General features: G+C 42.8%; 1 protein-coding gene across 1 annotated transcript in view; it reads left to right on the top strand.

The window, feature by feature from the left end:
* LOC116374455 (protein ELFN1-like) overlaps positions 1-27,121 on the top strand; it is a 95,777-nt gene that overhangs the window by 35,308 nt on the left and 33,348 nt on the right. Inside the window, exon 2 of the mRNA XM_031827362.1 lies at positions 19,259-19,351. The gene's annotated coding sequence lies outside the window, so the exon portion shown is untranslated. The remainder of the gene's footprint in view (positions 1-19,258; positions 19,352-27,121) is intronic.

Raw genomic sequence — 27,121 nt, 5'->3', positions numbered from 1 at the left:
AGAAACACTACTGTACTGTACACCAGAGGCAGTAACACTACGTACACCAGAAGCAGTAACGCTACTGTACTGTACACCAGAGGCAGTAACTCTACTGCACAGTACACTAAAGGCAGTAACGCTATTGTACTGTACAACAGAGGCAGTAACACTACTGTACTGTACAACAGAGGCAGCAACACTACAGAACACCAGAGGCAGTAATGCTATTGTTCACCAGATTCAATAACTCTACTGCACTGTACACCGGAGGCAGTAACACTACTGTACACCAGAGGCAGTAATGCTTTTGTACGCCAGATTCAGAAACACTACTGTACTGTACACCAGAGGCAGTAACACTACTGTACTCTACACCAGAGGCAGTAACACTACTGTACTGTACACCAGAGGAAGTAACACTACTGTACTCTACACCAGAGGCAGTAACACTACTGTACTCTACACCAGAGGCAGTAACACTACTGTACTCTACACCAGAGGCAGTAACACTACTGTACTCTACACCAGATTCAGTGTCACTACTGTACTCTACGCCAGAGGCAGTAACACTACTGTACACCAGAGGCAGTAACACTACTGTACTTTACACCAGGGGCAGTAACACTACTGTACTCTACACCAGAGGCAATAACACTACTGTACTCTACACCAGAGGCAGTAACACTACTGTACTGTACACCAGAGGCAGTAACACTACTGTACACCAAAGGCAGTAATGCTACTGTACACCAGATTCAGGAACATTACTATACTGTACACCAGAGGCAGTAACACTACTGTACACCAGAGGCAGTAACACTACTGTACTGAACACCAGATGCAATATCACTACTGTACTTTACACCAGAGGCAATAACGCTGCTGTACACCTGCTTCAGTAACACTACTGTACACCAGATTCTGTAACACTCCTGTACTGTACACCAGAGGCAGTAACACTATGTGCACCAGAGGCAGTAACACTACTGTACACCAGATTCAGTAACACTACTGTACTCTACACCAGAGGCAGTGACACTACTGTACTCTACACCAGAGGCAGTAACACTACGTACACCAGAGGCAGTAACGCTGCTGTACTGTACACCAGAGGCAGTACCACTACTGTACTTTACACCAGAGGCAATAACACTACTGTACTTTACACCAGAGGCAGTAACACTACTGTACTTTACACCAGAGGCAGTAACGCTGCTGTACTCTACACCAGAGGCAGTAACACTACTGTACTTTACACCAGAGGCAGTAACGCTGCTGTACTCTACACCAGAGGCAGTAACACTACTGTACTTTACACCAGAGGCAGTAACACTACTGTACTTTACACCAGAGGCAGTAACACTACTGTAGTCTACACCAGAGGCAGTAACACTACTGTACTCTACACCAGAGGCAGTAACGCTGCTGTACTCTACACCAGAGGCAGTAACACTACTGTACTGTACACCAGAGGCAGTAACACTACTGTACTTTACACCAGAGGCAGTAACACTACTGTACTCTACACCAGAGGCAGTAACACTACTGTACTTTACACCAGAGGCAATAACACTACTGTACTCTACACCAGAGGCAGTAACACTACTGTACACCAGATTCAGAAACACTACTGTACTGTACACCAGAGGCAGTAACACTACTGTACACCAGAGGCAGTAACACTACTGTACACCAGAGGCATTAACGCTACTGTACACCAGATTCAGAAACACTACTGTACTGTACACCAGATTCAGTAACACTACTGTACTGTACACCAGAGGCAGTAACACTACTGTACTGTACACCAGAGGCAGTAATGTTACTGTACACCAGAGGCAGTAACGCTACTGTACTGTACAACAGATTCAGTAACACTACTGTAATGTACACCAGAGGCAGTAATGCTACTGTACACCAGAGGCAGTAATGCTTTTGTACGCCAGATTCAGAAACACTACTGTACTGTACACCAGAGGCAGTAACACTACGTACACCAGAAGCAGTAACGCTACTGTACTGTACACCAGAGGCAGTAACTCTACTGCACAGTACACTAGAGGCAGTAACGCTATTGTACTGTACAACAGAGGCAGTAACACTACTGTACTGTACAACAGAGGCAGCAACACTACAGAACACCAGAGGCAGTAATGCTATTGTTCACCAGATTCAATAACTCTACTGCACTGTACACCGGAGGCAGTAACACTACTGTACACCAGAGGCAGTAATGCTTTTGTACGCCAGATTCAGAAACACTACTGTACTGTACACCAGAGGCAGTAACACTACTGTACTCTACACCAGAGGCAGTAACACTACTGTACTGTACACCAGAGGAAGTAACACTACTGTACTCTACACCAGAGGCAGTAACACTACTGTACTCTACACCAGAGGCAGTAACACTACTGTACTCTACACCAGAGGCAGTAACACTACTGTACTCTACACCAGATTCAGTGTCACTACTGTACTCTACGCCAGAGGCAGTAACACTACTGTACACCAGAGGCAGTAACACTACTGTACTTTACACCAGGGGCAGTAACACTACTGTACTCTACACCAGAGGCAATAACACTACTGTACTCTACACCAGAGGCAGTAACACTACTGTACTGTACACCAGAGGCAGTAACACTACTGTACACCAAAGGCAGTAATGTTACTGTACACCAGATTCAGGAACATTACTATACTGTACACCAGAGGCAGTAACACTACTGTACACCAGAGGCAGTAACACTACTGTACTGAACACCAGATGCAATAACACTACTGTACTTTACACCAGAGGCAATAACGCTGCTGTACACCTGCTTCAGTAACGCTACTGTACACCAGATTCTGTAACACTCCTGTACTGTACACCAGAGGCAGTAACACTATGTGCACCAGAGGCAGTAACACTACTATACACCAGATTCAGTAACACTACTGTACTCTACACCAGAGGCAGTGACACTACTGTACTCTACACCAGAGGTAGTAATACTACGTACACCAGAGGCAGTAACGCTGCTGTACTGTACACCAGAGGCAGTACCACTACTGTACTTTACACCAGAGGCAATAACACTACTGTACTTTACACCAGAGGCAGTAACACTACTGTACTTTACACCAGAGGCAGTAACGCTGCTGTACTCTACACCAGAGGCAGTAACACTACTGTACTTTACACCAGAGGCAGTAACGCTGCTGTACTCTACACCAGAGGCAGTAACACTACTGTACTTTACACCAGAGGCAGTAACACTACTGTACTTTACACCAGAGGCAGTAACACTACTGTAGTCTACACCAGAGGCAGTAACACTACTGTACTCTACACCAGAGGCAGTAACGCTGCTGTACTCTACACCAGAGGCAGTAACACTACTGTACTGTACACCAGAGGCAGTAACACTACTGTACTTTACACCAGAGGCAGTAACACTACTGTACTCTACACCAGAGGCAGTAACACTACTGTACTTTACACCAGAGGCAATAACACTACTGTACTCTACACCAGAGGCAGTAACACTACTGTACTTTACACCAGAGGCAGTAACACTACTGTACTGTCCACCAGAGGCAGTAACACTACTGTACTGTACACCAGAGGCAGTAACACTACTGTACTTTACATTAGAGGCAGTAACACTACTGTACTGTCCACCAGAGGCAGTAACACTACTGTACTCTACACCAGAGGCAGTAACACTACTGTACTCTACACCAGAGGCAGTAACACTACTGTACTTTACACCAGAGGCAGTAACACTACTGTACTTTACACCAGAGGCAGTAACACTACTATACTCTACACCAGAGGCAGTAACACTACTGTACTCTACACCAGAGGCAGTAACACTACTGTACTTTACACCAGAGGCAGTAACACTACTGTACTGTCCACCAGAGGCAGTAACACTACTGTACTGTACACCAGAGGTCAGAAACACGACTGTACTTTACACCAGAGGCAGTAACACTACTGTACTGTCCACCAGAGGCAGTAACACTACTGTACTGTCCACCAGAGGCAGTAACACTACTGTACTCTACACCAGAGGCAGTAACACTACTGTACTCTACACCAGAGGCAGTAACACTACTGTACTCTACACCAGAGGCAGTAACACTACTGTACTTTACACCAGAGGCAGTAACACTACTGTACTTTACACCAGAGGCAGTAACACTACTGTACTCTACACCAGAGGCAGTAACACTACTGTACTCTACACCAGAGGCAGTAACACTACTGTACTTTACACCAGAGGCAGTAACACTACTGTACTGTCCACCAGAGGCAGTAACACTACTGTACTTTACACCAGAGGCAATAACACTACTGTACTTTACACCAGAGGCAGTAACACTACTGTAGTCTACACCAGAGGCAGTAACACTACTGTACTCTACACCAGAGGCAGTAACACTGCTGTACTCTACACCAGAGGCAGTAACACTACTGTACTGTACACCAGAGGCAGTAACACTACTGTACTTTACACCAGAGGCAGTAACACTACTGTACTCTACACCAGAGGCAGTAACACTACTGTACTTTACACCAGAGGCAATAACACTACTGTACTCTACACCAGAGGCAGTAACACTACTGTACTTTACACCAGAGGCAGTAACACTACTGTACTGTCCACCAGAGGCAGTAACACTACTGTACTGTACACCAGAGGCAGTAACACTACTGTACTCTACACCAGAGGCAGTAACACTACTGTACTCTACACCAGAGGCAGTAACACTACTGTACTTTACACCAGAGGCAGTAACACTACTGTACTTTACACCAGAGGCAGTAACACTACTGTACTCTACACCAGAGGCAGTAACACTACTGTACTCTACACCAGAGGCAGTAACACTACTGTACTTTACACCAGAGGCAGTAACACTACTGTACTGTCCACCAGAGACAGTAACACTACTGTACTCTACACCAGAGGCAGTAACACTACTGTACTTTACACCAGAGGCAGTAACACTACTGTACTGTCCACCAGAGGCAGTAACACTACTGTACTGTACACCAGAGGCAGTAACACGACTGTACTTTACACCAGAGGCAGTAACACTACTGTACTGTCCACCAGAGGCAGTAACACTACTGTACTGTCCACCAGAGGCAGTAACACTACTGTACTCTACACCAGAGGCAGTAACACTACTGTACTCTACACCAGAGGCAGTAACACTACTGTACTCTACACCAGAGGCAGTAACACTACTGTACTTTACACCAGAGGCAGTAACACTACTGTAGTCTACACCAGAGGCAGTAACACTACTGTACTCTACACCAGAGGCAGTAACGCTGCTGTACTCTACACCAGAGGCAGTAACACTACTGTACTGTACACCAGAGGCAGTAACACTACTGTACTTTACACCAGAGGCAGTAACACTACTGTACTCTACACCAGAGGCAGTAACACTACTGTACACCAGAGGCATTAACGCTACTGTACACCAGATTCAGAAACACTACTGTACTGTACACCAGATTCAGTAACACTACTGTACTGTACACCAGAGGCAGTAACACTACTGTACTGTACACCAGAGGCAGTAATGTTACTGTACACCAGAGGCAGTAACGCTACTGTACTGTACAACAGATTCAGTAACACTACTGTAATGTACACCAGAGGCAGTAATGCTACTGTACACCAGAGGCAGTAATGCTTTTGTACGCCAGATTCAGAAACACTACTGTACTGTACACCAGAGGCAGTAACACTACGTACACCAGAAGCAGTAACGCTACTGTACTGTACACCAGAGGCAGTAACTCTACTGCACAGTACACTAGAGGCAGTAACGCTATTGTACTGTACAACAGAGGCAGTAACACTACTGTACTGTACAACAGAGGCAGCAACACTACAGAACACCAGAGGCAGTAATGCTATTGTTCACCAGATTCAATAACTCTACTGCACTGTACACCGGAGGCAGTAACACTACTGTACACCAGAGGCAGTAATGCTTTTGTACGCCAGATTCAGAAACACTACTGTACTGTACACCAGAGGCAGTAACACTACTGTACTCTACACCAGAGGCAGTAACACTACTGTACTGTACACCAGAGGAAGTAACACTACTGTACTCTACACCAGAGGCAGTAACACTACTGTACTCTACACCAGAGGCAGTAACACTACTGTACTCTACACCAGAGGCAGTAACACTACTGTACTCTACACCAGATTCAGTGTCACTACTGTACTCTACGCCAGAGGCAGTAACACTACTGTACACCAGAGGCAGTAACACTACTGTACTTTACACCAGGGGCAGTAACACTACTGTACTCTACACCAGAGGCAATAACACTACTGTACTCTACACCAGAGGCAGTAACACTACTGTACTGTACACCAGAGGCAGTAACACTACTGTACACCAAAGGCAGTAATGTTACTGTACACCAGATTCAGGAACATTACTATACTGTACACCAGAGGCAGTAACACTACTGTACACCAGAGGCAGTAACACTACTGTACTGAACACCAGATGCAATAACACTACTGTACTTTACACCAGAGGCAATAACGCTGCTGTACACCTGCTTCAGTAACGCTACTGTACACCAGATTCTGTAACACTCCTGTACTGTACACCAGAGGCAGTAACACTATGTGCACCAGAGGCAGTAACACTACTGTACACCAGATTCAGTAACACTACTGTACTCTACACCAGAGGCAGTGACACTACTGTACTCTACACCAGAGGTAGTAATACTACGTACACCAGAGGCAGTAACGCTGCTGTACTGTACACCAGAGGCAGTACCACTACTGTACTTTACACCAGAGGCAATAACACTACTGTACTTTACACCAGAGGCAGTAACACTACTGTACTTTACACCAGAGGCAGTAACGCTGCTGTACTCTACACCAGAGGCAGTAACACTACTGTACTTTACACCAGAGGCAGTAACGCTGCTGTACTCTACACCAGAGGCAGTAACACTACTGTACTTTACACCAGAGGCAGTAACACTACTGTACTTTACACCAGAGGCAGTAACACTACTGTAGTCTACACCAGAGGCAGTAACACTACTGTACTCTACACCAGAGGCAGTAACGCTGCTGTACTCTACACCAGAGGCAGTAACACTACTGTACTGTACACCAGAGGCAGTAACACTACTGTACTTTACACCAGAGGCAGTAACACTACTGTACTCTACACCAGAGGCAGTAACACTACTGTACTTTACACCAGAGGCAATAACACTACTGTACTCTACACCAGAGGCAGTAACACTACTGTACTTTACACCAGAGGCAGTAACACTACTGTACTGTCCACCAGAGGCAGTAACACTACTGTACTGTACACCAGAGGCAGTAACACTACTGTACTTTACATTAGAGGCAGTAACACTACTGTACTGTCCACCAGAGGCAGTAACACTACTGTACTCTACACCAGAGGCAGTAACACTACTGTACTCTACACCAGAGGCAGTAACACTACTGTACTTTACACCAGAGGCAGTAACACTACTGTACTTTACACCAGAGGCAGTAACACTACTATACTCTACACCAGAGGCAGTAACACTACTGTACTCTACACCAGAGGCAGTAACACTACTGTACTTTACACCAGAGGCAGTAACACTACTGTACTGTCCACCAGAGGCAGTAACACTACTGTACTCTACACCAGAGGCAGTAACACTACTGTACTTTACACCAGAGGCAGTAACACTACTGTACTGTCCACCAGAGGCAGTAACACTACTGTACTTTACACCAGAGGCAATAACACTACTGTACTTTACACCAGAGGCAGTAACACTACTGTAGTCTACACCAGAGGCAGTAACACTACTGTACTCTACACCAGAGGCAGTAACACTGCTGTACTCTACACCAGAGGCAGTAACACTACTGTACTGTACACCAGAGGCAGTAACACTACTGTACTTTACACCAGAGGCAGTAACACTACTGTACTCTACACCAGAGGCAGTAACACTACTGTACTTTACACCAGAGGCAATAACACTACTGTACTCTACACCAGAGGCAGTAACACTACTGTACTTTACACCAGAGGCAGTAACACTACTGTACTGTCCACCAGAGGCAGTAACACTACTGTACTGTACACCAGAGGCAGTAACACTACTGTACTCTACACCAGAGGCAGTAACACTACTGTACTCTACACCAGAGGCAGTAACACTACTGTACTTTACACCAGAGGCAGTAACACTACTGTACTTTACACCAGAGGCAGTAACACTACTGTACTCTACACCAGAGGCAGTAACACTACTGTACTCTACACCAGAGGCAGTAACACTACTGTACTTTACACCAGAGGCAGTAACACTACTGTACTGTCCACCAGAGACAGTAACACTACTGTACTCTACACCAGAGGCAGTAACACTACTGTACTTTACACCAGAGGCAGTAACACTACTGTACTGTCCACCAGAGGCAGTAACACTACTGTACTGTACACCAGAGGCAGTAACACGACTGTACTTTACACCAGAGGCAGTAACACTACTGTACTGTCCACCAGAGGCAGTAACACTACTGTACTGTCCACCAGAGGCAGTAACACTACTGTACTCTACACCAGAGGCAGTAACACTACTGTACTCTACACCAGAGGCAGTAACACTACTGTACTCTACACCAGAGGCAGTAACACTACTGTACTTTACACCAGAGGCAGTAACACTACTGTACTTTACACCAGAGGCAGTAACACTACTGTACTCTACACCAGAGGCAGTAACACTACTGTACTCTACACCAGAGGCAGTAACACTACTGTACTTTACACCAGAGGCAGTAACACTTCTGTACTGTCCACCAGAGGCAGTAACACTACTGTACTTTACACCAGAGGCAATAACACTACTGTACTTTACACCAGAGGCAGTAACACTACTGTACTTTACACCAGAGGCAATAACACTACTGTACTTTACACCAGAGGCAGTAACACTACTGTACTTTACACCAGAGGCAATAACACTACTGTACTCTACACCAGAGGCAGCTACAGTAATGATAGTGGTGCATAGGAAACAAAGCATTTGGGCTTGAGGGTTTAGCTTCACCTCTTGTAAATTGTAGTCGTTTACTTGTCCTTGGTAATTAGTCGAAACCTTCCTGTTGCTGCGGGCTAACAAACAGCAGTCCACTGAAAATGAAGGATGCTGGCGATGCTGGTACAGAGTACATCTTGTGGACATGTTTTTGCCAGTTACTCCAATCTGTAGCTACTCCTTGTCTGCGCTCTAGGTGCAATACATGTTGCACCGTTGAAAGGTGAGCTCATCAATCTATTTTGGGGCGCATTGACTGGCGTTTCTTTGCTTTGAGATTGTAAACGGCTCTGTCCCCTTGTGCTGCTGTTTGATTGACATGGCAGGAGTCCCAGTCTGGGCTAAGCCTCAGCAGGCTCTCAGAATGTCTCTCTAATGAAGGCCTCACGCTTCAGGCACACGAACAAAATACAACACAGAGCGCTGGAGCAGGCAGGGGGCAGGGAGGTGTGGCAACAACAAGCAAACAACGAATTGCGTGAATTTGCCGAGTCACATGTCACTTGTGGAGTGTCTTGCGGCAGTGTTAAAAAATATATAAATAAATCAAGACTGCATCGTTGGGCTCAAGCTTTGCCTCCTAGAAAGAGAACACTTTGAGCGAGCCAATATCATTATTTGAAACTAATAATTGAATGCATGATGTTTTCCTTTGTAAGCAAGTTCCATCATGCTTCAGAATCATTCTAGATACATGACATTGACCCAAAAGATATATGAAGATTGTTTCATGTCCCATTTTGTTTTGTGTCCTCTAAAATAGCTGAGAATGTGCAATTTACTTTAATTTGGCATAATTATCATTCAATTAAATTGAAGAAAACGAATTTCTGCATCTTAATAGTTGAATGGCATCTACCCCTTGTATGAAAGCATAATTAATTAGACTAGGGTTATTACGGACGGCTAACATGTCAAACGACCGTTTAAAGAGGTCCAAAAATCTTCTAAAATACAGTCTTGATATTTTCTAATAATTGTATCAAACCTGTATAGTGTGAGCTATAGAATTCTAGATCACAGCTGTGTTTGGAACATGTTGTTGCACTGAGTTGCTCTGGATTCTAAAGCTACAGCAGACGTCAACACTGTGGCTTTATCAGACCCAAAGGCACATTACCAGCTCTCTCAGGCCCTTTAATGAATCAAGTGTGGCAACAGTCATCAATATGAAGACGTGTAATGCGTAGAGTGCAAACACTTAGCTACTGAATCTTTCCACTATTGAGCACTCTTGAAGTACACTGAAAAAAATCAGCAGCGGGACAATTTTATTACAATTTGTCTGTTTCTTGATTTAAGAATCCATTTGTGTTTGATCACTTAAGGAATCCAAGAGGCTCATCATTTTAGAGAACCTAGTGTGTGATTTTCTGCAAAAAACAAATGCTCTCAGGGCTAAAATAGTGTCAAGAACTGGTCCTGCAATATGTGCAAGGCTATTGACATTGGTGTCTATATTCAGAAGGGCCACCCAGCTCTTGTGAAAGATCCAGGTTATTGTGTGGTGATTTATTGAGCTCATACTGCAGCCAGAACAAAGTGCCCTAACCTGGCAAGTAGGATGTCGTGGTGGTGAGTGATTTCCAGAGGCTTCAGTGGGCCACATTGCAGCAGAAGCCCAGTGTGCTCTGAATGATAACATGCTCATAACGAAATCAGAAGCAGCACATTGATTTTCCACTTTTAGTTTTATCAATGTTGAATATTTGAATGGGCATACATTAACAGTGTGGGAGGGCTTGGCCGGATGGCAGGATGACTGTTCACCTTCACTGATTGCTTTGGAGCATTGGACAAGGATGTGTTTAAAGTACAGGGCACTTCTCTCCGTTCCGTAAAGCAGCTAGGAGATGGTGTCTCGTAACATAAGCTTGTTAAGCAGGAGCAGAACGCCTGGCTCGCTACCGTCCCTCTTGTAGAGAGTACTGTACGTGTGCATTGGGCTAGTTCAACACAACCCTAATGATTGTTGCAGCCCAACAGTCAGCCACCCTCAACATTGCACGTCCTTACCTTCAACTCGATACTTTAAAGGAGTAGGGGAAAGACAGCCTGGGTCATTTCTTCATTGTGGATTGTCCACAAGGAATTATACAAGCCTCTCGCATCGTTCACCACAATACAATTCAGTCAAGCCACAGGCACACCACTAGTTAACGCTCTTCAAGTCATTTGCAATCTGCAATTGTTTTGTTTATGCATTTGGAGAGGACATTGTTATTTGTTCCAGCATCATGCCTCAAGTTTGCTGAAAATGTGAAAGACATCAACATGCAGCACAGAGTGCAGAGGACTTACAGCACAGCACAGAGGACTTACACCTCACAGTGCTCTGCTTCCATCAATAAGTGTGCAACTGGCCTTAATGGGGGGCTCACTATACAATATCCTCATGGAAAATCATTCCTGTTTACCCTTTACAGGCCACATCCTTCATTCAGATCTACATGCATAACTTAATTCCACACATAAGGGAGGCATTTATTATACGTGTAAATGAGACGATATTTGTTTCTATGGTGCTGTAGCTCATTATTCTGTGGCGTTGTGCGGTCTGACACAATACATCTGCAGGCCAATGTCACCAGGAGTTCATTTTGGATTAGCTAGTTGTTCTCCAAGTCAAGAATAGTACATTTTGAATATGTCCAACTTACTCTGATTAATATTCTTCTCAGACAGAGAGAGAGGAACTTTATGACTCAGCACTGTGATGCTCTGCAGTGCTCCAATGATCCTGCTCAATGTCCCCAGCATTCCACTGAGTCCAAACCCACTAATGGCACGGATGACAATAGTTATCATCATCTTCTGGCAGGGAGAGTTATTGAGAGACCAGGCGGCACTGCAGGCCTTCTCATTCTAATTTCAAGCTTGGGCCATATCAGGAGATGATCTACCCCTTACGGTTTTGATGTTTTGCTGATATTCTCTGCATGAGATCTTCTTCTTGGACATAGTTCTGTTGTGCCTCCAGAGTTGTGTTACCAAATTTGTTCCCACCTGACTTCCTTATAACATTTACTTGAATGTACATTTCAGTGAGAAGTGTCAGTTATTGGCGTTCTTGGTTGTGATCCAGGTAGCAGGCTTAGCTGGATCCCTCAGCGAAAGTGTACCCCGCGAGGACTGTTAATTAGCCTCACTTTTGTTTTGCGTTTCCTGATTTGCCCGCTACAGTACTCCAAAGGAAATTAAATCTTCCACATGGAAACAGACACATAAATATGATGTGTGACTTGATATGTTTCATTAATAACTGAATACCAAGAGCTGGTTAAAAATAGATGTTCTTCAGGCTGCTATACTGTGAGGAGAAATGCATCAGGCACCAGTGAGCAGGCTACTCGTTTCATGATGTTGTGTTCTAGTTTCAATGGATTATCTAATAATTAATTCAACCCGACTTGAAAAGGACTTCACACGAAGAGGTCAGTTGTTTGTGTCAGCATGGTGACTTCTAGTGTTTCAGAGGTTTACAGATGGTTTAAGAGATTTAATGACAACTATTCTAAAGCTCATTTCATCACTGATCTCTTCTGTTAATTATAGCGGGTCACACTGATAACAAACTATACTATGAACAAAATATCTGTTGATAGGCAACTGCATGTTAAGGTTACGTTGAGGGTTAGGTTTAGAATCAGGGTTAGGATACGGATTAAAGTTAGTGTTGGAGTTACGTTTACGTTTAGGGTTAGGTTTAGAATCAGGGTTAGGATACGGATTAAGGTTAGTGTTGGGGTTACGTTTACGTTTAGGGTTAGGGTTAGAATCAGGGTTAGGATACGGATTAAGGTTAGTGTTGGGGTTACGTTTACGTTTAGGGTTAGGGTTAGAATCAGGGTTAGGATACGGATTAAGGTTAGTGTTGGGGTAAGGGTTATGTTGAGGGTTAGGATAAGGGTCAAGGTTATTGTTAGAACTAGGGTCAGGGTTCGTAGATAGTTAGCTAAAATGTTACTGATCTATCCAAATAAAGTGCTACCTTATAGTGTGCCGTTCATGTTTGAACAATACCCAATCCATCAGTCACTTGGTGTCTTCGTGTAGCTTCGTCTTTGTTGTATTGAAAGCACACAATGTTGGAAAAATCCTTTCTATTCCTGAAAAGAACCTCTATCCATTATTGTCTTAAGGGTTCCCACACTTTCCTTTTTGTGCCTCAGAAGCAATCCTAGATTGCCATTATACACTGGATTTCCATGCAACTCTCCGTAGCTTTTGAGGCCCCGGAGAAGAGCTGCTCAAAGCAATAATAGCCCCAGAGTAAAAAACACATGCAGCGAGCCTGTTATACTGTCATGCTAATCTTTCCACCCTACATATCCAGTATAATAACACATTGTTGCCTGTGTCACTTCAGAGATCCTGCTTTGATTAAGTATAAAAGTCCTGATGGCCTTTTTAGAAATCTCAATGAAGATGCTCTTGGTGAATGATTCTTGAGAGCAAAAACAGGCAAGGGAGTACATTAATATCTTTGTCACATCTGTGTGTATGAGGGCATGTGCAGGAGCACATTACTATTTGACACAAAGCCTTCCCAAAGAGGCAAAGATCAGCTACTAAATGAATAATTCCCCCGGCGAAGTACAAAGAAACCCCCTGAGTGCATGTCATTTAATAGCTTCCCCTAGCATTCCTCAGTGTCCCATTCAGTCCTTGTTTTATGTTAGAGCAGAACAGCCATGTTCACAACCACCAGTCCCTCTATACTCCATTTGAAAGTCGATGTAACAAAAGATGTGGAAATCCAGCCTTGCACAGATCTGCATAGTCCTCTTTTACAGGGCAAGAGTCAAGTGTACAGCTTGTAGGTGTTATAACACTGAGCGCGACATTTGTTACATTGACAGTGGGGGGGGGGTCATGACAATGTCATCTTGATGTAATCATGACGTGATGACATTTTTAGATGGCTCATGAATGTTATATGAACGTTAGCATTTCAACTGACAGGGACTTTTTTGTAATTGTAGGTCTTGTCAGAGGGTTAACATTAGCAAACATGTAGGTGTTACAGTACAGTACACATTACACAAATGCACCACTTAACCTCCAGAGTCCAATTAAGACATAGTGTGCATGATGCCAGCGTTCGCTGTTGCTATCAATTCATGCAACCCTTTCTAGAGTAGTCAGTCAACCTCACTATTACAGCTGGTCATGAGCATTAAGCTGAAAAATGAGTTAGTCAAGCTGACAAAAATTTCTGGCAAAAATATCAAATAAAAAACTTTGAACAGTGCTTCTCCCTTGTGTCCTGAGATCCTTCCTTTAACTAAGGCCGGGCGTTAATAAGCATGTTGTTATGATTCGTTTCTTAGCTTACTAGCATTTTGGTGGTTGGTTCAATGAGATCGCCTGAAGATTCCAGTTCCCCATGGACTAAAGAAATGTATCTCACACGTGTTGTGTTGGTCTCACACTTCTTTCAGTATAACAACTCATCTTAACATTCCAAGTACACATGCGTGTAGAATAATGCCATATACCTTCAATATTGAAACAGTAAACTTGTGGTAAAAGTATCTGGAAACCAATTTTGTTTGAAATGTGTTTGGAAGGGCCAGAGAATATTTACATTGCCTGAGGGTAGACAATAATACTGTATAATCTATTTTCGGCATGTTCATTTCAAAGATTCCGGTGTGTTTTCTTTTCTGAGTGGCTTAATGTTTGCGGGTCCATCAGAAAAGTCCAGTCTCTCAGTCTCCCTATGGGGAACTAACAGTGTGGCTCCTCGCCTCCTCGCCTCCATGCCTCCAGGTCTAACTAACGGAGAGACTGACTCACTCAGATGTGAAATCAAGTTTACAAAAAACAGGGTCTGTTTTCCTACTGGATCTTGTGCATAGCCCAACAAAGTGAGAAATCAACAAATACGAGAAAAAAAAATAGTTTCCTGGGAAAACGATCCATATGGTCTTCCTGGAACCAGTCTTTTCCCCCCAAACTTAACTTAACCGCCTGAATATATCGTTTTTAGATTAGCTTGGTTGCACTGCATTTTGAAAGGTTGATTCCATTGCACCACCACAGATATAGTCCCTTTTCAATCCAACTGATGATTAATTCTGTGGTCTAAATATTTCCATTTTAGAAACCAGTATAATGATGATTTAAATGGTTTGACTATCCAGATCTGTTTACACTTGATTGATATCCAGATACAATGGATCCCTCCGGAGGTAGTCCCAATGCGTCATTTAATCATCTACACCTGTTTAAAACAAATGTGTGCACAATCACAATGTCCACAAGATCAGGACAAAGGACTCATAGAACCAGGTGTAAACGGGGCTTCTGTTTCCATCATGTGGAGGCTGTTCTTTGTCTTAGGGTGTCCCCGCGATGATTGTCTATGCATAATCCCAGTGTGTGCATCTCAGCCCATCACAGAGAAGAATTATAGGGACACTCATGAATGCACGACTGCATAATTCCTCTTAAAATGACCCCCAAGACGTCCAGCCGCTAGAGGCAAAGCCCTCAGCCCTCTCTTATGGCCGTCTTTCTTTTAAGACACCTCAAATCAAATCAAAGTTTATTGGTCGCGTACACAGTTTAGCAGGTGCTATAGCAGGTGCAGGGAAATGCTGATGTGACTAGGTCCTAAAAATGCAGTAAAACCTTACATCATTCTTATGGTTTCACTGAATGTTACTGTGCTGTGTAGAGCACCAACTCCTTTTGGGAATATTCCATTGGAATTATGCTCTTGTACAAAAAGACAAAGCACTTAGCAATTCACTTTCTTCTTCTACAAAGCTTTTGTGAGCCTACTGCATTTTTTTCATACCTGGAAGATTATAGCTTTTATCTCATTTTTGTATTTGTATTTTCTGCAGATCACACATATCACACATGATTAAATATAGGATATTTTCAGAGCAAAGACACACATACTAACCCATATTTTCTTTCTGTTCAAAATGATCTTTAAATTAATGGACCAGGGTTTCTTTTATTATTCATTGTATTCTTGGGGAATTCCAGTGCCCTTTTTGTTTTTCAGATGAATCCATCCATTCCATTCTGAAATCTCTCATCCCGTCTCTGTTGTTTACTTTGTACAGTCGTTAAAGTCTCAGCCGGAACCAAGCACATTGAGGTCCCTCAGAGAAGGGTTGCAATGCAATACTAACTTAACACTGTAATTACCATCACTATTTTGTGCTGCACTGCTTTGAAGTATTAAACATAGTGGGGAATAGACAACTAAATGTGTAATTGGGAAATGTTGGATTTCCACATTAACAGCCCCAGTTTTATTTTCTATTGTTCAGCCTTGTCATGTTCTTCTTTAGTACCAAATTAGTTGTATTTTCTTGTCGACAGACCGAGGGAGTGGAATGGACAGATGGTTATCTCACAACTAACTGGCAACATCTTTCTACTACACATCTTCCACAGTGAATCCAGTACAAGAACAACCGAGCCAGACAAAACAATGTATTGGGAATGCATATTGTTGACATTCCATCCAAGATATAAAATCGATGTGATGCGTGTAATCTGTGTGTCTTGAATCCCGGGCCTTAACTTAATTCCACTACCACGGATAACCAATGCCACGACATTACCGTTACTTTCTGGGGTTCCCTTTAGAATTTGTGTGATATTTGACATTGAACAGATTATAATGCAATCTGTGTATCTTGGCAGACAGAATGTTCTACGTGCAGTAACGCCATAGCAATAATGTATTAACGGTCTAGGAAATTCAACCCCATACTCATGGGGAACATCATTAACTGGAGACAGTAATACCTAAGGACTTCACTAATCGCGTGTAGCAATGTCCTGTAATATTGCTATCATTATCACAAATTGAAAACAGGGTATCCAGGGTGTCCTCAATAATGAATACATTAGTATATTATTTCAGACACAAAGGGAATGCATTTCCAGTGCAACATAGCTTCTTTTTTGGAACGCTATCTTAGAGGAAAGTGCCTGCCAGTGATTTGTGAGCAATTGCTTCAAACAGAAGTGGACCACAGCAGGGCTATTTTGGTCCACATACCCCTGTGTGCCCCTCTGCACTTGTCAGCAGCTGAGCAGAGTCAGTCAGTCAGATCAGACTGAGTTGATGCCCAGCCTTCCAATGCTCAGGGTCAGTGTGCCGGTGATGTGCCATAAACTCCTGCTCTCTCTCTTCCCAAGGCCATATGGGGCCTGCACCTCCTCCTGGGCTCCTGCTCCCCCCTGCGGCCCGCTGCCCACCCCCCACCCCCCACCTCCCGCCCCACCTCAGAAACACTTACATCACAAATAGGTCAGAATCCTGTCAAAACTACATGTACTGTCTGAGTAGAGAAGAGCATCAGCCTCTGAGATAACATGGGGGGAGGAGATGCTCTAATAGGAGATGTGATGTGATTCCTGTTTACTTGTTATTTTGTTTCCTTCATTTAGTTACTTCATTGATTTTTTACAAATATGTGCAGGAAACAAAATTGACTTACATTTGAAATCCCCCTGGGGTTTTTATGCTTCTCGTCCGTTTATCATTTTTTCTCTGTTTACATTTTTTTCCTCTGGAAAATTATGTATTGAGTTATGGTTGTGTTTAATAACAGTGAAAACCAATGTAGACGTGATGTTTTTCATGTTAATATTTGAGAGACCCTTGTATTCTCCCAGGGGTCTGAGTCGAGGGAAGGGTTTTCAGTTCTGCCGTGTAGGCTAGCTGGGGCAGCTAGCTGGGGTAGCTAGCTGGGTCAGCTAGCTGGGGCAGCTGCAGGATCAATCCTGCCAAGGACACAGGGCTTCCCAGGCCTGTTCAATGCCATAAAATGGGTAATTGAACAGCTAAATGGAGTCATTATGATGAGTAATTAAAAGAATAGTGCCCAAGACTCCCCAAACTCTTCTTTTTGTTGATGTTTCCGCCTTTTTTTTCCAGTTTTTTTTTTCATAGGCCCGTCTGCGTTATATGGCAGCTGCCTCGGGGCACTCAAACTATCACCTCTTTCAACAGAATGCAAATTGCATCCTTACCAACTAATTGAATGGTGTTATCTATCGTCCTCGGATTTATTGAAATTCTAGCAGTGTTTCAGGTTTCCATTAGCTACTGTTCAACATTGCATTTCGGTCTGTGTTTTTCCCAAGATACTGCATGTCACGCAAACAGTGGATCACAGGAGAGGGGACTAGAGAATCTTTTCATTTCAACAAGAGTACTAATATGAATACTGATAGCGCACTCATCTGAAGCTTGAGTTAATATGTATGTAGGTGTCTCTATATAGGAACTTTTCATTACTGCAGTGTTGCATAGAGACTTCATAAACAAGATCATACCAACATGAGTAAAGGCAACAGCAGGGCTATACATCATATTCTATTTAGCTAACAAATGACATATACTGGGTACAAAGCATCCGTTTCTCATCATTGTCTTGCCTTTCAGTAATATGAACAGAGAGAGCACCAATGTTCCCCCTGGGCAGTGAGTATGGAAAATAGTCATTGGGTTTATACGGGAAGCCATTTAGAGGGAGGAAAGCAAATTGAGTTTTGTTTAATTAGTACGAGCAGTTTGCTGATCACAGGAAATTGCATGGCCAGAATATGGTATACAGGATTTCATTAGCTTGTTCCTGTTAATTGAGGTTTATAGAGTGAATCAAATCAGTCCTTTAAAAAAAAAAGGGTTGTGCTATTGGACGTGCTCATGAATTGCTATTGCAGAGAGCCCCGGCAATGATAGGTCATTATAGGTAAAAAGGGTCACCCACCTAAGATGAATTCCCCTAATCAATCCTTTATGACAGGGGGTTGTAACACCGGTGCTGAAATACACCCAACAGTATACATTTCTGTTGAAGCCCCAGACAAACACACCTCATTCTACTTGTTGGGGGTACTGGAGGACCGGAGTTGGGAACCACTCCTTTATGAGCACTACTAAAACCAACGACCCTGTTCTGAACCAAAACAGCAGTGTGAGCTGGCTAGATACTAAAATATGGATTTCTACATGGATTTCTATCTTTGTTTGGACAGAAATGTTTTAAAACCACTCAAAAGTTATTAAGAGATTCCTTCACACATTGCACTCTGCCATATGTTTTCCTGTGTGTAGAGCAAAAAAGGAGCTGTTTGATTTACCCTTTGATTATCTGTGTGTTTCCCCAGAGGACCAGATGGATCCATGAGGACTGGACTGATGCTGCTTGAGGATCCCAGCGATGCTTTTACTTATCGGAGACATTAACCCAGATAGCAGAGGTAAGTCCAGTGACTGGCATGGATTCAACCTTAGCATGACTCCCTCCAGATGATACGCTGCCCTGTAACGTGTGTCCCTAAGAGGATCCCGGGGAATCTCTCTCTAATCTACCGGTCACAATACACATGGATAACTACATGAGACAAGACCTCACAGGACATGGTATTCTCCAACAAAAGAAAATGAATTTGAAGGGGTCAGTTCTAAATTCACTGGGTGGGGGTCATAAAAATAAGCACCCCCCTCCCCAAGGTTACACATATTTTCACCTGACCCTCCCATTGAACTGTAAAAATAAAAATGCACACCGTCCACCCTCATAGAATTGATAAGAAATTATGTTTATGACCACAAATAATAGCAACTGTAGCAACCCTGTGTTTATAAACGTGGATAAACATCAACTTTGCCATACTGGCATGTTTTTGTGACATAGTCGATGCCACACAGGGCTACGGGCCAGAAGGTTGAGGGTTCGCAGACCACCACGGGCGAGCTTGCTCTCCCTGCTTGTTTCACTAGGCCTACACCACAACCAGTGCTGGCTGCAGACCATGATAAGCTAGGGAGAAATCAGATTTTCTACATTTTGATGCCATACTTATAGTTATATAAAATATATGCAACAAATTTTCCATTAACAGGTTTCTGTGCCAATGTGCCACACAGCCAATTAACAAAGCTTCCCGACTTCGGGCGCTAAGAACAGCTCTTAGTTGTGGTATATTGGCCATATACCACACCCCCTCGTGCTTTATTGCTTAATTGTTCTTACCAGGTAGACTGTTATATTTAAAACAGTTAATATTACAGTCTCTGGCTCTGGTATTTTTCTGGTGGACAGCTCTAGAAAATAACAAATAGTTGGATAGGTACCTGGGGGCTGAATCTGTGATAATTCTGCGGACCAGACCAAGTTGAATTAATACTACAATTATTTTCCACAGATAGCCATTCTAGCTGCTTAAAATTATTAACCTCCAGATGAGTATGAGAGGGTAGTTCAAGCACAATTCTTACAAGCTTGTTTTTGCTGGTCTGTAGCTTATTCTTTAGATGTTTGGGGCTGCTGTTGAACCTTGATGTGCAGGCATAATCAAAGTGACACTGGATTAGAGCACTTGCCAGAGTCTTTATGGTGTTTATAGCTAGGTTTCCATCCAATTGGCAAAAGATGTTCAAACATTTGCATAAAAACAATATTTTTTCCCATCCAACACAATCTCACACTCAATTCGTGAAATATGTACAAAAAAGTATTTCAGCAGATTTCGTGCATTTTTGTGTCTTAATTTGTGTGAAAAGACACATTTTTGCGACTTCATTCAGAGGAAAATACATTTTGGGGAGGCAAACTTCGGAACAATGTTTTGAAATGTATTAGAGCAATGCATGATGGGCAATGATGTTCTACACTACCTTTTTTTGTTTCCCACTGTTATTCATATACACTGCTAAAAAAAATAAAGGGAACACTAAAATAACACATCCTAGATCTGAATGAATGAAATATTATTATTAAATACTTTTTTCTTTACATAGTTGAATGTGCTGACAACAAAATCACACAAAAATGATCAATGGAAATCAAATTTATCAACCCATGGAGGTCTGGATTTGGAGTCACACTCAAAATTAAAGTGGAAAACCACACTACAGGCTGATCCAACTTTGATGTAATGTCCTTAAAACAAGTCAAAATGAGGCTCAGTAGTGTGTATTGCCTCCACGTGCCTGTATGACCTCCCTACAACGCCTGGGTATGCTCCTGATGAGGTGGCGGATGGTCTCCTGAGGGATCTCCTCCCAGACCTGGACTAAAACATCCGCCAACTCCTGGACAGTCTGTTGGTGGATGGAGCGAGACATGATGTCCCAGATGTGCTCAATTGGTTTCAGGTCTGGGGAACGGGCGGGCCAGTCCATAGCATCAAAGCCTTCCTCTTGCAGGAACTGCTGACACAATCCAGCCACATGAGGTCTAGCATTGTCTTGCATTAGGAGGAACCCAGGGCCAACCACACCAGCATATGGTCTCACAAGTGGTCTGAGGATCTCATCTCGGTACCTAATGGCAGTCAGGCTACCTCTGGCGAGAACATGGAGGGCTGTGCGGCCCCCCAAAGAAATGCCACCCCACACCATGACTGACCCACCACCAAACCAGTCATGCTGGAGGATGTTGCAGGCAGCAGAACGTTCTCCACGGCGTCTCCAGACTGTCACGTCTGTCACATGTGCTCAGTGTGAACCTGCTTTCATCTGTGAAGAGCACAAGGTGCCAGTGGCGAATTTGCCAATCTTGGTGTTCTCTGGCAAATGCCAAACGTCCTGCATGGTGTTGGGCTGTAAGCACAACCCCCACCACATCGGGCCCTCATACCACCCTCATGGAGTATGTTTCTGACCGTTTGAGCAGACACATGCACATTTGTGGCCTGCTGGAGGTCATTTTGCAGGGCTCTGGCAGTGCTCCTCCTGCTCCTCCTTGCACAAAGGCGGAGGTAGCGGTTCTGCTGTTGGGTTGTTGCCCTCCTACGGCCTCCTCCACATCTCCTGATGTACTGGCCTGTCTCCTGGTAGCGCCTCCATGCTCTGGACACTACGCTAACAGACACAGCAAACCTTCTTGCCACATCTCGCATTGATGTGCCATCCTGGATGAGCTGCACTACCTGAGCCACTTGTGTGGGTTGTAGACTCCGTCTCATGCTACCACTAGAGTGAAAGCACCGCCAGCATTCAAAAGTGACCAAAACATCAGCCAGGAAGCATAGGAACTGAGAAGTGGTCTGTGGTCCCCACCTGCAGAACCACTCCTTTACTGAGGGTGTCTTGCTAAATGCCTATAATTTCCACCTGTTGTCTATTCCATTTGTACAACAGCATGTGAAATTTATTGTCAATCAGTGTTGCTTCCTAAGTGGACAGTTTGATTTCACAGAAGTGTGATTGACTTGGAGTTACATTGTGTTGTTTAAGTGTTCCCTTTATTTTTTTGAGCAGTGTATATACAGTATTCAGATCCCTTGACTTTCTTCACATTTCGGTACGTTACAGCCATATTCTAAAATGGATACAAAATTAAAAATACTCAGAAATCTGCACACAATACCCCATAATAACAAAGCGAAAACAGGTTTTTAGAAATGTTTACAAATGTATAAAAAATCTAAAACAGAAATACCTTCTTCACAATAAGTGTTCAGCCCCTTAGCTATGAGTCTCGATTTTGAGCTCAGGTTCATCCTGTTTCCATTGATCATCCTTGAGATGTTTCTACAACTTGATTGGAGTCCACCTGTGGTAAATGTAATTGATTGGACATGATTTGGAAAGGCACACACCTGTCTATATAAGATCCAACAGTTGACAGTGTATGTCAGAGCAAAAACCAAGCCATGAGGTCGAAGGAATTGTCCGTAGAGCTCCGAGACAGGATTGTGTAAAGGCACAGATCTGGGGAAGGTTACCAAAACATTTCTGCAGCATTGAAGGTCCCCAAGAACACAGTGTCCTCCATCACCACCAAGACTCTTCCTAGAGCTGGCCGCCCAGCCAAACTGAGCAATCGGGGGAGAAGGGCCTTGGTCAGGGAGGTGACCAAGAACCTGATGGTGACTCAGAGCTCTAGAGTTCCTCTGTGGAGATGAGAGAACCTTCCAGACGGAAGCCAAACCTCAGTAAATGGCAGATGACAGCCTGCTTGTACTTTGCCAAAAGGCACCTAAAGACTCTCAGACCATGAAAAACAAGATTCTCTGGTATGATGAAACCAAGATTGAACTCTTAGGCCTAAATGTCAAGTGTCACATCTGGAAGAAACCTGGCACCATCCCTACAGTGAAGCATGGTGGTGGTAGCATTTTCAGCGGCAGGGACTGAGAGACTTTGATCGAGGCAAAGATGAATGGAACAAAGTACAGAGAGATCCTTGATGAAACCCTGCTCCTGAGCGCTCAGGACCTCAGACTGGGGTGAAGCTTCACCTTCCAACAGGACAACGACCCTAAGCACACAGCCAAGACAGCGTAGGAGTGGCCCAGCCAGAGCCCGGACTTGAACCCGATCAAACATCTCTGGAGGGACCTGAAAATAGCTGTGCAGCAACGCTCCCCATCCAACCTGACATAGCTTGAGAGGATCTGCAGAGAAGAATGGGATAAACTCCTCAAATGCAGGTGTGCCAAGCTTGTAGTGTCATACACAAGAAGACTCGAGGCTGTAATCGCTGCCAAAGGTGCTTCAACAAAGTACCGAGTAAAGGGTCTGAATATTTATGTAAATGTGATATTTACGTTTTTTATTTAATAAAATGACAAAAATGTCTAAAAAACTGTTTTTGCTTTGTGATTGTGGGGTAATGTGTGTAGATTGATTAGGAAAAATAACAATTTATATCATTTTAGAATAAGGTTGTAACGTAACAAAATGTGGAAAAATTCAAGGGGTCTTGAATACCTTCCGAATGTGCTGTATGTCGAATTTTATGAGGGTTGCCAGATTGGAGAAAAAATACAGATATTTCCTTTTTTTGTGGTATCGATGAAGATATATGACTGGGGAATATGGATACAATTTTATGTTGGGAAATGATATAATTATATAATACACACCATTATACACTCAGACACCAACACACTCTCCCCTTTTTTAAACTTATGTTGTAGCCAACTCTTGACGTTTGTATTCAGAATTTCTATTAAAATATTTGTATCTAGTTGTCATGTATTCATTATATTTAACTGGTTAAGTGTTTGTAGTTTTCATGTTTCAGAAATGATTACATGGTTAGATAGCCCAAAATCTCTACCTGATTTAGCTTTTGGTATATTTGGCATTTTTGTACATATTCTGTATTTCCACTGAAGAAAGCAATAATAAGTCAACACGCTACTGTAAATAAATGGAAACTACCTGTTATAAAACGGAAATGGCTCTCCATAAATAAATGGGTTTCACAGCCCTATAATAATGATGCAAGTTGTATCAGCTTAAAAGGGTTTATTCACAACCTATGTGGTATAAGATGTTTGGAAATGTGGTATAGGAGAGTCTGAAATTTATTGAATACCCTTAACCTAATGTCAGCAGCCATTTCAAGTGAGAAATGCTCAGTTTTGTAACTGCGTTCTTCGTTTGTCGAGAGAGAGTCGGACCAAAATGCAGCGTGGTGGTTACTCATGTCTTTAATGAAAAAAAGTGGTGACGATACATGAAATAACTAATAAATACAAAAACAACAAACGGAACGTGAAACCTAATTACAGCCTATCTGGTGAAACTACACAGAGACAGGAACAATCACCCACGAAAGACAAAGCGAACTCAGGCTACCTAAATACGGTTCCCAATCAGAGGCAACGAGAAGCACCTGACTCTGATCGAGAACCGCCTCAGGCAGCCAAGCCTAACTAGACACACCCCTAAACATAGCAATCCCAAATCCTATAAAACCGAAACACAACACGTAAACCCATGTCACACCCTGGCCTGACCAAAATATATAACGAAAACACAAAACACTAAGACCAAGGCGTGACAAGTTTGGGTTTTGCAGCCCTATAATAATGATACAAGTTCTATCACCTTAAAAAGGGTATATTTGCAACCTCTGGGGTATAACATGTTGGGCAAAACGGTATAGGAGAGTCTGACATATTATCTCTAATTTGAGTTCAGTCTTTGCCAATGAGAACCAAGAGAGGCCTAGCTTCATCCTTCTTGACTGGGAAAGGCCTCGATTCTAGGCCGTAAAAAATCCTACATCCATCTCATTAGATCAGAACAAGATTCATATTGTCGGTTTGCATCCTAAAAAAAGGATAGTTGTGTTTTGCTGCAGAACGCACTTACATCATCTGTCTACCCATATGATGTGGATCCTTGTCAGGTTATTAGATGTATAAGCTTTAGTAGCAAAATAACATCATGTTTGTAATAACACTTTAAACAGGTTATTTGTAAAGGTGTAGAATGTGTTTTTACCACACTGGTAAGTTAACTTATGTAAATTAGACATACAGAGGATTAACTTCTGAATAACTGGTCAGGGCATTGCACTTTCCATTCAGCTTCAGGCAACTTTGATGTAAGGCTTGATGATACCTGTGGCGACTACTTCTATCCGTCATGCCCATTGTTGCTTATCCATTGTTCACTAAATATATCAATGTAATTACACCCAACACAATGTTGAAGAACAGAATACCTCCCACCACTAGATCACATAAATAGGTGTGAGCTGAGCGTAATCCCAACGCCGCCATCAATGTAGCGGAAGAAAGTGAAAGCTGCAACGAGGACTCTAACCAGGGCTCATTCATGGCAAACTGAGCTCTAACAGCCGTTGCCATGAAAGCTAAGTAGGCCTCTAGGCCGAGGCAGTAGGTCTAGAATGCTGGCATATGCCTTGTTACAACAGCCTAAGTATATAACATGATTGACCTGACCATACTAATCATTGGAAGTGCCATAAGTGTAAGTCAACATAATTCATTATTTTACATTAACCTGTTACACTGCATTGATGTGGCATAATTGATCACCGTACAGACTCGTTATAGTTGCAAATGCCATGCAGTTGCACCAGGGGAATTTAAACAAAACAGATTTTTTTTTGCGGGTCTTTTGTTTCCCCACACTTATTGGTTATTTAATTTCCCATAATGATAATGTATCCCCATTCCCCAATCAAATACCTTCATCGATACCACAAAAATACTGACAAATACAGCTTTTGACTCCAGTCTGGCAACCCTCATAAAATCCGACATAGCAACAGATTCCCAAGTATTAAGTGAAAACAAGCATAGAAAACAATATTGGTATTACTTTAAAAGAAATTAAACCAGAGGCTACTATAAGTATTTTGGTGACTACCTTGTTGATATTTTTTATTACACCTTTATTTAACTAGGCAAGTCAGTTAAGAACAAATTCTTATTTGCAATGACGGCCTACCGGGGAACAGTGGGTTAACTGCCTTGTTCAGAGGCAGAACGATGTCAGCTCCGGGATTCAATCCAGCAACCTTTCAGTTACTGGCCCAACGCTCTAACCACTAGGCTACCTGCCACCCCTGATTAACAATATTGGGTTGTTAACATTTTTGTTTTTTTTATATAAATACATTTGGGAAACAAAAAAAGGCAGTGTAGAACACCATTGCCCAAAATGCATTGCTACAATAACCTTCAAAAGATTGTTCCAAAGCTTGCCCCCCAAAAATGTATTTTCCTATGAATGAAGTCACACAAAAATGTCTTTTCCTACTAAATTAAGCCACACAAAAACACACAATCTGCTGAAATACTTTTTCTACATATTTGCACGTGAGTGTGAAATTGTGTTGATTGAGTTGTGTTTCCATCTAATTTAATTTGTTGCAGATAAAATTATGTGCATAAATACGTAGTGCACATAAAAATACATTTTGTGGTTAAATTCTCATGTACCGAATAAAAAAATACAAGTGAAATGGATTTCCATTGCATTTACAACTCTAGGTCTACTAGTTTTGTCTCCAAAAATATTGCGTACGTATAGTGAACGTGTCCACTCTGGTATTGACATGTGTGCTCTAGACAACAGCTCACAGACACAGTGCGGGTAAAGGCTACATGATCAGATTATTATGGACAAAAGTGCAATATTATTTTTGTTAGTCAAACTGCAGCCAAGCATCGATAACACCAGAATAAGAATTATTGAAAGGCGCATCAAGCTCATCATTGTGCACTTTCACCGCCCTGTGAAGTTCATCATTA

The sequence above is a fragment of the Oncorhynchus kisutch genome, linkage group LG6, assembly GCF_002021735.2.
Source record: "Oncorhynchus kisutch isolate 150728-3 linkage group LG6, Okis_V2, whole genome shotgun sequence".
NCBI lineage: Eukaryota > Metazoa > Chordata > Actinopteri > Salmoniformes > Salmonidae > Oncorhynchus > Oncorhynchus kisutch.
The sequence above is the reverse complement of the archived record's forward strand: the minus strand, read 5'-3'. Positions and strand labels throughout refer to the sequence as shown.